General features: G+C 44.8%; 1 pseudogene; it reads left to right on the top strand.

Moving 5' to 3' along the window:
- Positions 1–11,727: 11,727 nt before the first annotated feature.
- LOC143629724 (protein EARLY RESPONSIVE TO DEHYDRATION 15 pseudogene) lies at positions 11,728–12,266 on the top strand (annotated as a pseudogene).
- Positions 12,267–16,837: the final 4,571 nt, after the last annotated feature.

Raw genomic sequence — 16,837 nt, 5'->3', positions numbered from 1 at the left:
TCAACGATGATGTACAGGCAGTTCTTCGACAAGCTAGATGACGAAGACAAGGAACGCCTGGAAACGATCTGCGCCTCGATGGAAGGGTTTGATGGCAGCACAAACACCCCCCTGGGTATCCTATCTTTCCCCGTCACTCTTACAGATGGGAAACACTCCCGCATAGAAGATGTGGACTTTGTCGTGATGAGGAAGCCACACCACACATACGACATTCTCTTCGGGAGAGACGGGATGGCAAGATTCAACGCCGTGGTATCCTCAGTCCACGGCATGATGGGATGGCCAACAGCTGAGGGTGTAGCGATGATCACCGGCATTCCCCAGGTATGCATCGCATCTATCTCATCTAAACCCAAACCAAAGATGGCTAAACCAACCATCACCGAACCAGAAAGATGGGCCTTCAACGGCAAGTACCCGGACCAGGCCGTCACCATTGGCCCAACAATTGTTGATCCCACACGCACCTTACTCAAGCGCTTATTACAAAAGAACGCCGACATCTTCGCGTGGACACCAGCTGACATGACTGGTGTACCCCGAAGTAAGGCAGAGCATAAGCTCAAATGCGATCCGGCTGTTACGCCGATCGTACAAAAGCGCAGAGTAATGGGGCCAGAACAAACTAACGCGTGTAGAACCTAAGTCAAGGAACTCCTTGACGCAGGCATCGTACGCGTTAGTAAATATCAAACTTGGGTTGCAAATCCCGTTATGGTACCGAAGAATAACAAACAATGGCGCATGTGCATAGATTTCAAAGACTTGAACAAAGCATGCCCCAAAGATTGTTATCCGTTACCTGAAATTGATCTTAAGGTGGACTCGTTGGCACCATTCCGCCTTAAATGCTTCCTGGACGCGTATAAGGGGTACCATCAGATCCACATGGCCGTTGATGATCAGGACAAAACCGCTTTTCGGACGCCCGATGGCACATTTTGTTACCAAATGATGCCATTCGGACTTAAGAATGCCGGGTCCACATACCAACGCCTGATGGATAACCAGTTTCATACCCAAATTGGGAGGAACTTGGAAGTCTACATGGATGACTTGGTCATCAAAAGCCCTGACCCAGAAGCGATGTTGAAAGACATCGAAGAAACTTTCAACACGCTCAGGAAGATAAACATGAAGCTCAACCCGAGCAAGTGTGCCTTTGGAATGGAAGAATGGAAGTTCTTGGGGGTCATCGTCACTAAAGATGGCTTCAGAGCGAACCCTGAAAAGGTCGAAGCCATTATCAAAATGGAATCACCTACTACCATCAAACAGGCTCAGACACTGAATGGACGACTAGTATCACTTAATCGCTTTTTGGCAAACCACGCGGATAAGTCGTTTCCCTTCGTGTCAACGTTGAGAAACTATTTGAAGAAAACGCACTTCCGCTGGACACCAGAAGCGGAAGCAGCTTTTCAGGAGATTCGGTCACGCTTGATCGAACTCCCAACACTCACAGCACCAGAAGCGGGAGAGGAGTTAATCCTATACCTTTCCGCAACTGATAGAGCAACCGGGGCAGTCCTGCTAGTAGAGCGAAAAGGCATCCAGATGCCAATCTATTACGTCAGCCATATCCTAACAGACGTAGAAACCCGGTACTCTACCCTCGAAAAATTAGTCTTAGCACTTATACACGCTTCACGCAGGTTAAGACGATATTTCCAGGGTCACCCAATCACCATTCTCTCCAACTTCAAACTTGCAAACGTTCTAGGCAAACCCGAGTTATCGGGACGCCTAGCCAAATGGGCAATTGAGTTGGGAGAATACGCGATAAAGTATAAGCCAAGACCAGCCATAAAAGGCCAGGTTCTGGCTGACTTTATTGCAGAAGTGCCTGCATCGCGGGAAAAAGAGTGCCAGGAAGAGGCTCAACCCTCTCCTGCACAAGACATCAATGATGTCTGGCGACTCTACACTGATGGGGCAGCCAATAATGAGGGTTCAGGCGCAGGGCTAAAGCTAACAAACCCAGCGGGCCAAGAATACACTTACGCTATTCGACTGAATTTTCCAAGTACGAATAACGAAGCCGAGTATGAGGCATTCTTGGCTGGGCTGAGAATTGCGCGTAAGATGGGAGTGAAAAACTTGGAAGCCCACGTGGATTCCATGTTAGTAGCCAATCAAATCAACGGGGCGTACACGGCCGTGAACAACACAATGGCCCTGTACCTCGCACAAGCAAAATCCCTTATGCGCGATTTCAATGACTGCAAAGTCACACACGTCAAGCGAAGTGAAAACAAATCTGCGGATGCGTTAAGCAAGCTTGCATCATTAGCCTTCACCCACTTAGGAAAGGATATCCGCATTGAACTCCTCGAGACACCTTCGGTCCCGCACAAGGAAATTTGTGTCATCCAAACCGGCACGGAAACGTGGATGACACCAATAATAAAATACCTTGCGGCAGGTACACTACCGGAGTCCAAAACACAGGCAAGAAAACTACGCTGTAAAGCACTGAATTATCAACTGATCGATGACATCCTTTACAGACGTAACTTTCTTGACCCACTCTTAATATGCGTGGACAACCAAGATGCTGACTACCTCCTAAGGGAAGTACACGAAGGCATCTGTGGAGTACACGCAGGTCCCCGCGCTGTTGTAGCTAAGCTAAACAACGCGGGATACTTTTGGCCGGGGATGCATACGGATGCACTGGCATACATCAGAAAATGCAGGTCTTGCCAGCTTTACGCACCCAACACGCACCGCCCGAAGAATGAACTTGTTCCAGTCACTTCTTCATGGCCATTTCAGAAGTGGGCCATCGATGTGACAGGCCCATTTCCTACAGCAGCAGGAAATGTTCAGTTCCTAGTGGTAGCCATCGACTACTTCACCAAGTGGATAGAAGCAAAACCTTTAGCCCAAACAACCGCGAAACATATCAAAAAATTTATTTGGGAATTTATTATTTGTCGTTTTGGACTTCCACAGAATTTGGTGAGCGATAACGGCACCAACTTTGCTGACAAGAAGCTACAACAGTGGCTGAAAGAACTTCAAATCACCCACACCTTTACCTCAGTGGCACACCCGCAAGGTAATGGTGAGGTGGAAAGAGCAAATAAGAGCATCGTCGAAGGCATAAAGAAAAGACTCTTGGAACACAGATCCGGCTGGGTGGACGAGCTTCCGCACGTCCTTTGGGCAAACAGAACGCTGAAGAAGCCTCACTTATGGCACTGAAGCCATGGTCCCGGTCGAAATTGGTTTACCCTCACCAAGGGTCTTGATTCAGCCAGAAGACAACGATGCGGAAAGACGGTTGGACCTTATGCTAACCGAGGAACGCAGAGACTTAGCCGCAGTGCGTGAAGAGAACTACAAGCGACAAATGCAAAAGTACTACAACACGCGGGTAAAACTCTGCAACTTCAATGTAGGAGACTACATACTGCTTAACAACGAGGCTTCGAACCAAGAACGCCCAGGAAAGCTGGCCCCGGTCTGGGAAGGGCCATACATTATCAAAGAAGTCCTGGGAAAGGGCGCATACCGGCTCGAAAGGCTCGATGGCACTCCCATCCCAAGAACATGGAATGGAGCTCAATTACGCAAATGTTATATGTAGATCAATTCCAAACTTGTAAAGAAAAGGCCTAGAGCCACTTCTAATGGAAATGATTCTCCTTTCACAATGTGTTGATAGCCTTACCTTTATACTTATGAACTTCCCACACTGGTGCCGGTATTCACCGCACAAATGGGGGAAGAAGTAAGTCGTTACGTGTGGAAGGCGGCAAAACCCGCATAAACACAACGCTAAAAATAAGGAAAACCTACACGCAGGTCAGATGTAAGTAAAGTTTAGCCATCCTTGTAAGTGCAAGTGACGGTCTTACCCGCACAATCACGAGCAAGGAAGCAAAACTTCAACCTATCTACCACGTTCAAAGGTTAACTTATCCTAAACACTTAGAAATTTCAAAAAAGGATGAGGAAAACCTACACGCAGGTCAGATATGGGTAAAGTTTAGCCATCCTACTAAGTGCAAGTGACGGTCCTACCCGCACAATCACGAAAGAGGAAGCAAAACTTCACACCTATTATCTACCACGTTCAAAGGTTAACTTATCCTCAGAAAAGATGAGGAAAACTTCCACGCAGGTCAGATATAAGTAAAGTTAAGCCATCCTACTAAGTGTAAGTGACGGTCATACCCGCACAATCATGAAAGAGGAAGCGAAACAAACTTATAATTTACCACGTTAAAAAGTTAACTTATCTAAGTACTAAAGAAATTACTAAGTTAGATCAAAACATGCGTAAAATAAACAAGGCAAAGAACAAACACAATCTTTATTTCATCAAATTCAAGTATTACAAAGCTATACAAAAGCAAAAATCTATGCTAATGGTGGAAAGGGATCTTCAGAATCAGGCTTCAGGACCACTTCCACTTGGACCCGCTCCATCAGTAGAGCGTGGTGGTTCAAGGAAGGCTTTAAGAATAGCTAGCCCATCATCAGCAGCAGCGACTTCGTTCACCTTCTCCACCACAGGATGCGAGAAGGCGGCATACTGGTTCACTGCTTGGTCGTAAATAGCTTCAGTATCCACATCGTACAAAGGGAAGTTGGAAGGCGGGATGCCTTTCTCAACGAACCCTAGACCAAGCAGGAAGCCGGCCTTTTCCCCATCCTCATGAGAAGCGTTGAGGGCTGCGCTCATAGCATCGTCATAAGACGTCTCTGAGAAGACCCGATGCACAACCTACAAAGAAAAAATACAAGTATCAGAACCTTTTCTATTTATAAAGAAAAGCGTGAAGACATGAAGCTAGACTTACCCGAGACAACGCTTCTCGAAGAAGCCATTCCTTGGCAACCAGAGCTTCTTGGAGGGCGGCTTGAGCTTGGGTACAGGCGCGTTCGGCTTCACTTTTATTAAGGTTGGCAAGCAACACTTCCTTTGCAGCAGCCTCTTCGACGCCCTTTAGCTTCCGCTCAGTGTGGTCAAGCACGCCCCTCTGGTCCAGGATCTCTTGAAGCTTCTTCGCGTCCTCCATCGCCAAAGCATCATGAGCCTGCTGGAGAGCCTCTAATTTGGCTTTAAGCTCTTCATTCTCCACGCGTAGAGGCTCGGCAACAGCTTCAGCTTTGGTGGCCCTTTCAGTCGCGTTCCTAGCAGTCTCCTTAGCCAGCCGAAGCTGTTCATTAACAGCTTGGGCAGCCTTGGAGCGAGCCTCGAGACGGGCCTGAACCTCGACTTCAAGGGCCTTGAACGCCTTCTCCTTCTCCGCCGCCGCGGCGGAAAGCCTCCTATTCTCCTCCCGGACAGCCCGCGCCTGAGCTACTTCCTGAAGGCGAGCTGCTTTTAACTTGTCGTATTCACGACAAAGCAGCTCGACGCGCGGCTGCATCCGGGCCAGGAGAACCCGAAGCTCATTGCTTAGCCTACCCTCCTGGTAGCTAGCCATGGCTTCCCCCAACGCACCACTAGGAGCAGCGTGACGAGCCCACTCCACGCACTCCACAGGGGTGCGAAGGGTTGTTCCTCGGCGAATGTTCCATCGTGGAACATACACTTCATTGGAATCCGACACTGCAAAAAACAAAGAGCAGTTAGGAAAAGATGATTGAAAAATATAAAAAAAAAAAGGGGGGGCCAAAATAACCCTACGCACCTGTAGGGTCAATAACAGGCCGATAGCCGCCGAACCCATCACCTGAACCCAAGGGAAATCCATCCAAGAGGTCAGGCAGATGGGAAGGTGGCAGAGTTTGGCGATACGCCCCATGCATACCTGAAGGATCGGCCGTCGTTGCCGATGACGGAGGAGGCATGGTGGCGGCCGCCGCGGTGGCCGCTGCAGAATCCGCAGCAATAGTAACCGCCGGCTCGGTGAAAGATGCTGTAAAAATAGCACTCACAGCCGGCGGCGACGTCATCACAGCTGGAACAGTCGGCTCAAAGGAGTGAGCAACTGAACCAGCGGATGCAGGCGCAGGCGCCTGGGTCGTCGCCTCAGGAAGGCTGACCAAGCCTACCGTCATTGGCGGAGAGGTACTCCTCTGCGCTCCACCCTGGAATGCGTCAACATCCACGCCTGCGTAAAGAAGACAAGTGTTAAAATGACATTAAACTATGAAGCTAAAGATAAAGGAAGTTTGTACTTACGGGTTTTCTTGAGCCTAAAGGTACGGAGAGGCAGGGACGAACCCGATGGAGCCGGCCTCTTCACGCCGGTCACCATCGTCATCCTGGGCTCTTCGGTGACAGTTGTCACAGCCTCCGGAATGGTGATCTTCTCACCACCGGGATTCCCCGCCACCTCTTCGCTCTCGGTCTCCGAGTCAGACCGAGGCGCTGGATCGGCTGTGGAGGCCACCTTCTCCTTCCCCTTCCCGCCGGCAGCCTTCTTCTTCCGCACCAACGGAGGACCATCTGCGGATTCCTCATCAGAACATACGATTAAAGGAATTCCAGCAGAGGTTTCAACATTGAGGGGTCGAGGGTCGAATAGCGCCTTACCTGGCCGATGGGCGCTAAGGATCTCATGGCCTAGCGGATAGACCTCCACGAACCGATCCGCCGTTTGTTCTAGGATGGGCAACTCGTTCTCGTCTAGAGCGCGAGTACCCATCCGAGCGGGACCGTCAGCCTCCCGCGGGTTCAGGAGCGACTGCAAGTCGTTCCCCTCTGAAATAAACAGGAAAGAAGTTAGAAGAAATTTCAAAATCAACAAAAAGAAACAAAGCATACCGTAAGGAACAGAGTTCGAACCGTATTCGAGGACGATTGGGATCTTTTGCGCATCGGCAACCTTCCACACCCGGCTCATCCCCAGCATCACCATCCCGGACTCCGCAAACCGGTAAACCGGAGATTGGACCCGAGATATCTTCGCAAACCATTCCGCCTCCTGGTAGTTGGAGGCGTGAAGGCCGGGAAGTGCTTGCCCGTTCTTGAATTTCATGGCAATGGGGATGGCGCGAGCGGATATGAAGAAGAACTCCCGCTTCCACGAGTGAAGACTGCGCTCGGTCGCGCAGATCTTTAAACCCTTAATCCGGGTTGTCAACGTGTACCACCCCTGGATGCACCTCCAAGTATAGAAGGTCATCAGGCGGTCGACATAGGGCTCGATGCCCAGAATCCGGCACACCCACTCGAAGTGGCGAATCTTGGCGATCGCCATGGGGTGCAACTCGGTCAAATGAACACCGTGCCTCTGAAGGACACGGTAAACAAACTTTGTCAATGGGAACCTAAGATTCCCATAAACAAAGAATGCAACATAAACCCCGATCTTGCCTCTGGGGGCATCGTACACCGTCTGATGGGGTTCAGGAAACTCAGGCTCGAGAGACTCGAGCATGAACTTCCTGACGACGTACCGATACAGATCGCCAGGCAGAGCACACTGGCACTCGCCAGCAGTACTCTTGTCGTCAGCTGTAGACTCGAGATCACGAGACATCTTGAAAAAGAAGAAAACGATTTCGGGAGAATGCTTGCCTGAAAAGGTGAGTATTCGCCGGAAATCGCAAAGAAGATGAAGAGAAGAGTGAAAGTGTGAAATACAAAGAACCCTCTCCTCCTTTATATACTAATCGCAATTAATGCGATGAAATTAATGTGGAAGAGAGAGAAAACGAAGGTGCAATGAAACTATGACACGTGGCAAAAAGCAAGCTGGCAACAGCTGTCGACAGGACGCATACCATTAATTTCGCGGCCACGCGCCCGAAAAATCGCGCCTACGCGCCTGAAAAAGCGTCTGGAATGACCATGTACTGTCACGTCACCATAACTTCCTGCACGTCCTGACACAGTCAGAAGAAACCGTCGCACGACGTGTCAGAGGTTTGGACTGTTCTTATCCTTCCACCAACTCTTCGAATTTCAAAATTCAAAATTCAAAAAGATTCAAAAGTAAGCGGGAAAATACCCCTTACCTTGGCAACCAAGTAACTGTAAGACAGGTGCGGGTACAGTGTTAAGGCAAAACCCTTCACATACTTAGCACCTGCAAGGAATTGAAGCCAAGAATTCCTCGGCAACCAAGTAACCATAAGACAGGTGCGGGTACAGTGTTAAGGCAAAACCCTTCACATACTTAGCACCCGCAGGGAATTGACGCCAGGAATACCTTGGAAGTAAAGTAACCGTAAGACAAGTGCGGGTACAGTGTTAAGGCAAAACCCTTCACATACTTAGCACTCTGCAGGGAATTGAAACCAAGAAGGATCTTCTGGGCCATGCTGGCGGGAACGGGAATAACATCCCCGCATGACGGGAACGTCGAGAACTATATTGTTCGAAACTCCGTGATGGGATTGGTGGTTTTAGCATAATTGATCAGTATGTTGAAAACTACCAAAACCCCACGGAGAATCCACACAAGTGGGACTCAACGCTCCTGACGTACGAGGAGGTTACAAACCTACCCGCTTCACACCCAAAGATCAAGCAGAAAAGTCGGGAATTTCTGCGTGACATCAGGAAAACCGCGGGAAGAATCACCACGGAAAACCAAAAAACTAAACCCTTTTCAAAAACTCCTTGCTAAGTCCAAAAGTTCACCTCACTTATTAATAATTCATGAGAAGAACATTGGACTGGGGGGACTTGAAGAGGTAGGTCCCAGCAGAGCCCAGTTGGACCCGCAAGACTCACCTTGAATAGGGACGTCTGCGCAATAACCAACAGCTCCAGCAGGGCCCACCATGCTCAGAGAAACCTTACGCGCAGTACGCCAGCTGTACCCGCAGGGAAAGCCTCCCAATGGCGAAGTACCCCGCCTGTTCCCGCAGCTGCGGATACAAGCCATCAGGGAAGGCTACCCGCAATAACAGCAAGGCTACACGCACAAGGCATTCGCTACTTCAGTAGTCACATGAAGGAATGAGCAAGGCGGGAATACTCCCGCCTAAATGAGCCAGTCCGTATGCTTCTGGAAGGTCTTTCGTACCATACCTACTAAGGTATGGGCGGAACAGACAATTTGACCAGAGCAGCCCATGAACCAATCACAGGGTGACAGCTCACCGACAACAATACGAGGAGGAGCACCCCTCTAGTACTGTTTGTCACTATTAGCCGCTGCCTACTCACCAACCTTTACGATGGGACGTGCGCAGCCTACAGTTGGTGGAACAGTGCGTGGCCGGTAGTAAAGGAACAGTATACAGCCGACCTTTACTGTTGGCCGTAGCCTACCCACCAACCAGCATGGCCTGTGCGTAGCCCACTGTTGGTAGAACAGGAATACTATTCAGCCGGCTGTACCTTCTGGGAAACCTACCTTCGGCTATAAATACTCCAACACCTTGGAATGGTAAGGACATCATCTGATATCTCAATCTTATCTAGCAATCTCTTAATATACACTTATATTCAGAGCAATCTAGTCTGATTCTCACGCCGGAGGGTGGTCACAAGGAGGAACCCCCCCCCCCCCCCTTCTCAGTGACGAGCTTACGGTGTCTGTTTTGCAGGTCCCCTGAAGAACAACCTTCTCTGCTGGACCTCATCCTCGTGGGAAACATTACTTAACCCCCAGATTATCTATAATCTGCCCGTGGGGTTCACTTAGTGTTTCTTCAGTTAGTATAAGAACACGTGTTTTGGTTAGTGTCATTTCTTATAGTTATTTGAATGGCATTGGTTATTCAATTAAATACTCTTTGAGTTATTCAAAGACCATTTGACTCCATACAATCATATAGACCTTATACTATTGTATGAGATTCTGAATTTTTCAGTTTTTGTCGGCTACCCAAGGAGGCTAGATTCGATTTCATACGAAAGTATAGGACCCTTATGATAATATAGTGCCCATACGATCGTATGACTTTTTTATTTTATTTTTAATTTTTTTAACTTATTACTTCATTTTATGGCTAACTGAGTTTTCGATCTTATAACTTTTTTCGTAGTTCTTCCTACTTTAGTCTCGTTTCTCTATTTTTTGCACGGCTAAATTTTAACTATATTTATAAGATTGTAAAAAAAACTTGAATTTTAAATTTTCATATGATCGTATAGGCCCTATACTATCGTATGACTTTTCCGTAAAATTCGTACAGACTGCTTTATCAGTTTACGATGTCAGGTGAAGTTGTACTATGGGTTCCATACGATCTTATAACCTCTGTAGGTTTGTAAAATGGCTTTAACATTTGAAAATCATCTTTGGAACTTTCACCCACTGAAATGCTCCATAAGGCTATAATTATATGATTTAATTAATTTTGTTTTCACCTTATTTATAACGTCTTGTTTATTAATGTTGATGTGAAAGAGAAACCTAGGCTTTGTTGGGTATGCGATAAGATTTAATGACTTTCTTCTACTCCTTCTCTCACATTCTATCATTTTAACAAGCAGCATCCTACACCGTCAGATGATAACCATCTGTTGGCACCGCACACCATTACATCACCCCTTGACCACCACCTCACTCGGTTTTAACTTATCTCCCAGCACCTCCCCTATATATATATACTATACCACCTCTCTTTGCACCACCATTCTATTCTATTCTATTCAACTTTGCAGATATCTTCGGTTCAGGTATAATAATAATTGCTGCCTGCTATTTTGTTTCACTTGATTTTGAATCCATTCCAATTCCTGATATATACGTGTTTTGTGATTGACTTGACTTCCTTGACTGAGGAGGATAATCAGACTTCGATCATCTTTTTTTTATATAATTCCGTTTAATTGATGTGTTATGTTATGGTTTCAGATTTTGATCATTTTACCGATTCATTTCATAATCTTCCATCATCAAGTTATTATTATATTATTCAATTCTAAATTGTTTGTTTTTTAAGCTTTGATTGATCGTTTAATGGCCGATGAATCAGTTTAGGATCGGGAATGAAATGATTATTAATTTTGATTGATTGATTGACATATAAATTTACCCAACTTTGGTCTCCTATATAGTTGAACATTATTAATTATTAATTATACAGATGTTTTCTTTACCTTTAAACGCCTGTTTGACGATTATAATGATCAAATTATATAAGATAGGCATGTAAACGAACCGTTCAATGGGAAGTTCATTTATGTTCGTTTATTTAATAAACGAGCGAACGTGAACAAAAAGTTTGTGTTTGTTTAACTAAACAAACGAAACATGTGTTCATGTTTCGTTCGTTCTTTATGTTCATGAACGTTCGTATATGTGTTCATATATATTCTATTATGTTTCCTTGTGTTCATTTAAGTATGTTCAATTATGTTTGCTTATCTTTGTTCAGTCATGTTTATGTTCATGAACTGTTCGTTAGATTTTAAATAAATGAGCATTAACAAACAAAGGAACATGAACATCGAATATTTGTGTGATTAAGTGTTCGTGTTCATTTAAAGTTTAATGAACGAACACGAACATACACTTGTTCGTGTTTGCTCGGTTCGTTTGCAGGCCTAATTATAAGAATATTTGAATAAGTGAATGCGATCACGCTGTTCTTATTATACCGATGATAGATGATATACCAGGTGGTTGCTAGCTTATATAACTGTTATGGTTGTTATTTAGAGCATGTTTTGGGATTGAGTTTTAGTGGCTTTTTGAAAGGGTTAAAAAAACAGTTTTTTAAAAGCCTCAAATCCAGGCTTTTCAAAATGGCTTTTTGAAAAAGCCAATAAGCATTTTTCAAACTCAATCCCAAACATGCCCTAACAACTATTCTTCACTGGCAGGTAACTGAAATCCTTGTGGGGAGGCAAGAATGTCCCTGGTTTCACAAGGAAGGTCTACTCTGAACCCGAATGCCCCGTTGTTTATCCCTGCTGCGGTCCGCCAAGTCGAGGATTACTCCCCAGAATGGTGGCGGCTGGTAACAACTTCAACTTGGTTTCATGACTACTGGCTCAGCCAGCAGAACCAGCAACAGCAGGGGGCGGATGGTTTTATTGGAAACACAGCAGATGACACCAACATTGTTGATATGCTACCTGATTCTATCGACACCACCCCTGATTATGATGATATGTTAGCTCTGGATGTAGACTATGTGCAATTCATGAACTCGATCGGGATGGGAGCATCAATTGGGCCGGGGAACAGCGAAGTCGTTCGGCACACCAGTCGGGCCAATACCTTCTAGTGGTAATTTGCAAATTGCAACAGTAGATACACTTAAAAAGAAGAGTATAATAATGTTATTATGGTTGTTTTTATAGGGTTGGAAGCAGAGGTTGAAATGCTGAGGAGTTTGAGCTTGTCAACATCGACACCCGGATCACAAAGGGAGATGCACATGGCAAGGTATCCAGAAATGGCAGTGAGGTCCTTTAGCCCAAGGGTGCGCTCACAGCGCATTCAGCAACCACGCTGAGCTGGATGCAGTTAGTTTGTATGGCCTTGCTTTTAGCTTTGGGTTATATATCAATCAATCAATCAATCATACCCAGTAAAATCCCACCGACAGCAAAGCTATAAGTAGGGTCTGGGGAGGGTGGGATGTAGGCACACCGTACCTCTATCCAAAGGAATAAAGAGGTTGCTTCCAGAGAGACCCTCGGCTCTAAGTACATGTGTATGAAGCAAAATAAAGGAAATCAAAGTTTAACAGCTATATAAAAACTACTACTAATTATAATAATATTAATAATAATATTAATAATAAGATCACAGTTTAACAGCTATATAAAAGCTAATAATAATTATAATAATAATAATAATATTAATAATAATATATGTAAGGGAAATACCATTATGGTATGTGACCTAAATAAGTTAAGTCTAAGCCCTAAGGTATTCAATTCTCTCTAAAAATCCTTAACTTTAATTCTACTTCTCCACGAATTCCTATCCTCAACCATGTCCTCGGAGAGGTTTAGGTCTATCAAATCATGCCTAATCCTCTCATCCCAAGTCAATTTCGGTCGTCCTCTACCCCTCCTCCCCTCTATAGTAATGTTGTCTACGGATCTAACAGGATTCGTCGTCAGTCTTCTCTTTACATGTCCAAACCATCTCAATCTCCACTCTCTTATCTTGTCTGCTATGTTCGCCACCCCTAATCTCTCGCGAAACACAACGTTTCTTATTCGGTCTAGCCTTGTGTGCCCACACATCCAACGTAGCATTCTCATTTCTGCTACCTCCATCTTCCGCACTTGTGCCTTCTTGATGGCCCAACAATCTGTTCCATATAGCATTGCAGGTCTAACTGCCACCCTATAGAATTTTCCCTTTAGTTTAGTCGGGAAACTCTTGTCGCACAATATACCTGTGGCTGCTTTCCATCTACACCATCCTACCTGAACTCGGTGGGTCACATCACTGTCTAATTCCCCATCGCTCTGTACAAAAGATCCTAAATACTTGAACTTCGTTACCTGCGGGACCACCTGCCCTTCAATTGTGATCTGTGCGTCTTCATTGTCGTTTATCCCACCAAAATCACAGTGGAGGTACTCCGTCTTAGATCGGCTAATCTTTAAACCTTTTGTCTCTAAGGTTGTTCGCCACTCCTCAAGCCTCATGTTTAGATCTTGTTTTTTCTCAGCAAGTAACACAATATCGTCTGCGAACATCATGCACCAGGGGAGAGTCCCCTGAATCGACTTTGACAGCTCATCCAAGACTACTGCAAGACTACTGCAAAGAGAAACGGGCTCAACGCTGACCCCTGGTGAAGACCTACCTCTACAGGAAAGAAATCAGTATCCCCCACTGGCGCACGGACACTTGTTTCACTCCTGGTATACATATCCATAATTATCTCTATGTATTTCCTGGGCACTCTTCTACCCTCCAAGCACTCCCAGAGCACCTGTCGTGGCACACTGTCGTAGGCCTTTTCTAGGTCAATAAACACCATATGTAGATCACGCTTCTTCTCCCTATACTTTTCCATTAATCTTCTTATAAGGTGTATTGCCTCTGTGGTGGAACGCCCCGGCATGAAGCCAATTTGGTTGACCGTAACCTGAGTTTCTCGTCTAAGTCTAACCTCAATCACTCTTTCCCATAGCTTCATAGTATGACTTAGTAGTTTGATTCCTCGGTAGTTACCACAACATTGGGCGTCTCCTTTGTTCTTATAGATAGGAACTACAACGCTGCTCCTCCACTGGTCTGGCATCTTACCTGATTTGAGAATACTATTGAACAGAGTAGTTAACCACATGACTCCTTCCTCCCCCAGACACTTCCACACCTCGATGGGTATGTTGTCTGGGCCAACCGCCTTAGACCTTCCCATCCTCCTCAGTGCATCCTTCACCTCTTCTCGTGTGATCCGTCGGCAGTAGCAGTTATTCGATTGTTGTCGTTGAAAGTTTGTGTTGTCATGTTCTTCTTGGTAAGCTCTCCCATTGTTAAAAAGATTGTGGAAGTAGGTTTGCCATCTTAGCTTGATGTCCTGCTCCTTGACCAGTACATGCCCATCTGTATCCTTTATGAACTTCACCGGTCCTAGATCTTGCCTTCTACGCTCCCTGGCTTTGGCAATCTTAAACATAGCTTGTTCCCCCTCTTTTGTTTGTAGACTTTCATACATCCGTTTAAAGGCCGCCTTCTTTGCTTCCGCCACTGCCTTCTTCACCTCTATCTTGGCCGTTTTGTAGTCGTCCCTCAATTCCACTCGCTCCTCCTCATTCGTGCACCTCATTAGCTCCCTAAAACATCCTTGTTTGTCCCTTATCTTGTCTTGCACTGCGTCATTCCACCACCAAGACTCCTTATGCCCACTTGTCTTTCCTGTTGTGACCCCGAGAGTCTCCTTTGCTACTTGGATGATCTTTGTCTCCATAGCTTCCCATATATGAGTTGAGTCCCCATTTAGTCGAGCCCGCGTATGCAGTATGAGTTTATCCTTAAACAGTAGGAGATTTTCGTCCTTCAAATTTCCCCATCGAATTCTCGGTGTACCTTTCTTCTCTCGAACAGTCAGCTTATTTCTGAAGGCTATATCTGTCACTAGTAGTCGATGTTGAGTCACAACTGCCTCCCCAGGTATGACTTTGCAGTCCTTCCACCAACGTCGGTCTCCTTGCCTCATTAAAAGGTAGTCAATTTGCGTGTCGCGTCCGCCACTGCTAAAAGTGATTAAATGAGAATCTTGTTTCCTAAAATAAGAATTTATAATACCTAGGTCATGTGCCACCGCAAACTCTAGAAGATCTGTTCCGGTCTCATTCCTATCACCAAAACCGAAACCCCCATGTATGGCTTGAAAACCATCGTTAGCCTTACCAATGTGTCCATTAAAATCACCTCCTATGCAAATCCTCTCCCCCCTAGGTATGCCCCCTACCACTGCGTCTAGGCAATCCCAAAATTCTCTCTTTTCCTGATCCCCTAGGCCTACATGAGGCGCGTAGGCGGAGACTACTGCCACTACTTCCTCTCCTAGTACTAATTTCAACACCATAATCCTGTCATTATGTCTTATCACCTCCACCACACTAGTGTGTATTTCCTTAGCCACTAGAAACCCCACTCCATTCCTAGCTCCATCAGACCCCGAGTACCACAACTTATACCCATTACACTCAGCCCCTCTATGTCCTTTCCACTTAGTCTCCTGGAGGCATGCTATCTGAACCCTACGTCTTTTAAGCACATCTACCAATTCTAGCAACTTACCATTTAATGTTCCTACATTCCAAGAAGCCAAACGCAATATACGCTCCCTATCTTTACTCTTTCCTACACCCCTCGTTTCAGGACATGGTCTCAAGTAATAGTCATGGTTCCTACGCTCTATGGTTGCAACTAGTCACACAAACACAGGCAATAGAACACCAAATCAATATTAATAATAATAATAATAGTAACAAAAACTAATAATAATAATAATAATAGTGTGTAGCAATAACAATAATAGTCAAGAGATCTTAAAATGAAAATAAACTCCAAAGATCCGGATCACGTAGTAATAATAATATAAAAATAACAATAGTAATACTTTTAATAATAATATCCTTATTAAATAATATCCTTATTATTTAATTACAGTAATGAACGATCTCACCAAGTAATTGCAGAAGATAAAAAATAGTAAGGAACGATCTCACCAAGTAATTGCAGTAATGATAGGATAGTTGTAACCTTCACTTAGGGTTACAAACTATCAGAAAATCCTGCAGCCAAGAACGATTCCTTCTTCAACTGTTGTGCCTTATAGCATCTGCAGCCAAGAACTATTCCTTTGGGTTATATATGTAGTTACAAAAACGAAAAAAAAAAAGATTGTAGTAACTTAGGTTATATGCTGTAAGTTTGTGTATAGAGCAAGGTCTTAAACTTTCTATGCGTTGTGCCATCCAGTCGTGATCATATCCTTGCATCTCTGCTGATTTAGAACCTACCGTTAATATACATATATGTGTATTTGGCAACAAAGATGCATACACTAAGACAAACTGAAATGCATATATATGCAGGAGTGAGCAAAACTCATATTTGATAGAATAAACCAAAGAACAACCAGTAGCAATCATTCATAGCTCTATACTTTTTTTCGAACCCAGAACCAGTACTAGAAGTCTAAAATGTAACAAGGTTCCAACATTGCCTAGAAGTTAACATCATTTCATCAATCCTTGCTAATTATTATATTCTCTTTATTATATTCTCTTATCATATATATTGAAAACGTATGTTAGCTACAAAGCTAGTGAATACATCATCTGACACCAAAATATTGTCACACTCGGCTCCATGGGCCTAGCGTGTGACCAACATTGGTACATGTTTTTAATTATTTTTAATTATTAGAGTATAGGTTGTAAATAAGTCTTTTCATTTAAAATAATATAATATTCAAAATGTTGGGAATTAAACACTTGTTTCTATTACAAAAGAGTTATATTTGAAAAACAATA

The sequence above is a fragment of the Bidens hawaiensis genome, unplaced genomic scaffold (genome assembly GCF_021521415.1).
Source record: "Bidens hawaiensis isolate Kalapana, Puna unplaced genomic scaffold, B.hawaiensis_p1.1 tig00005453_1, whole genome shotgun sequence".
Lineage (NCBI taxonomy): Eukaryota > Viridiplantae > Streptophyta > Magnoliopsida > Asterales > Asteraceae > Bidens > Bidens hawaiensis.
The sequence above is the reverse complement of the archived record's forward strand: the minus strand, read 5'-3'. Positions and strand labels throughout refer to the sequence as shown.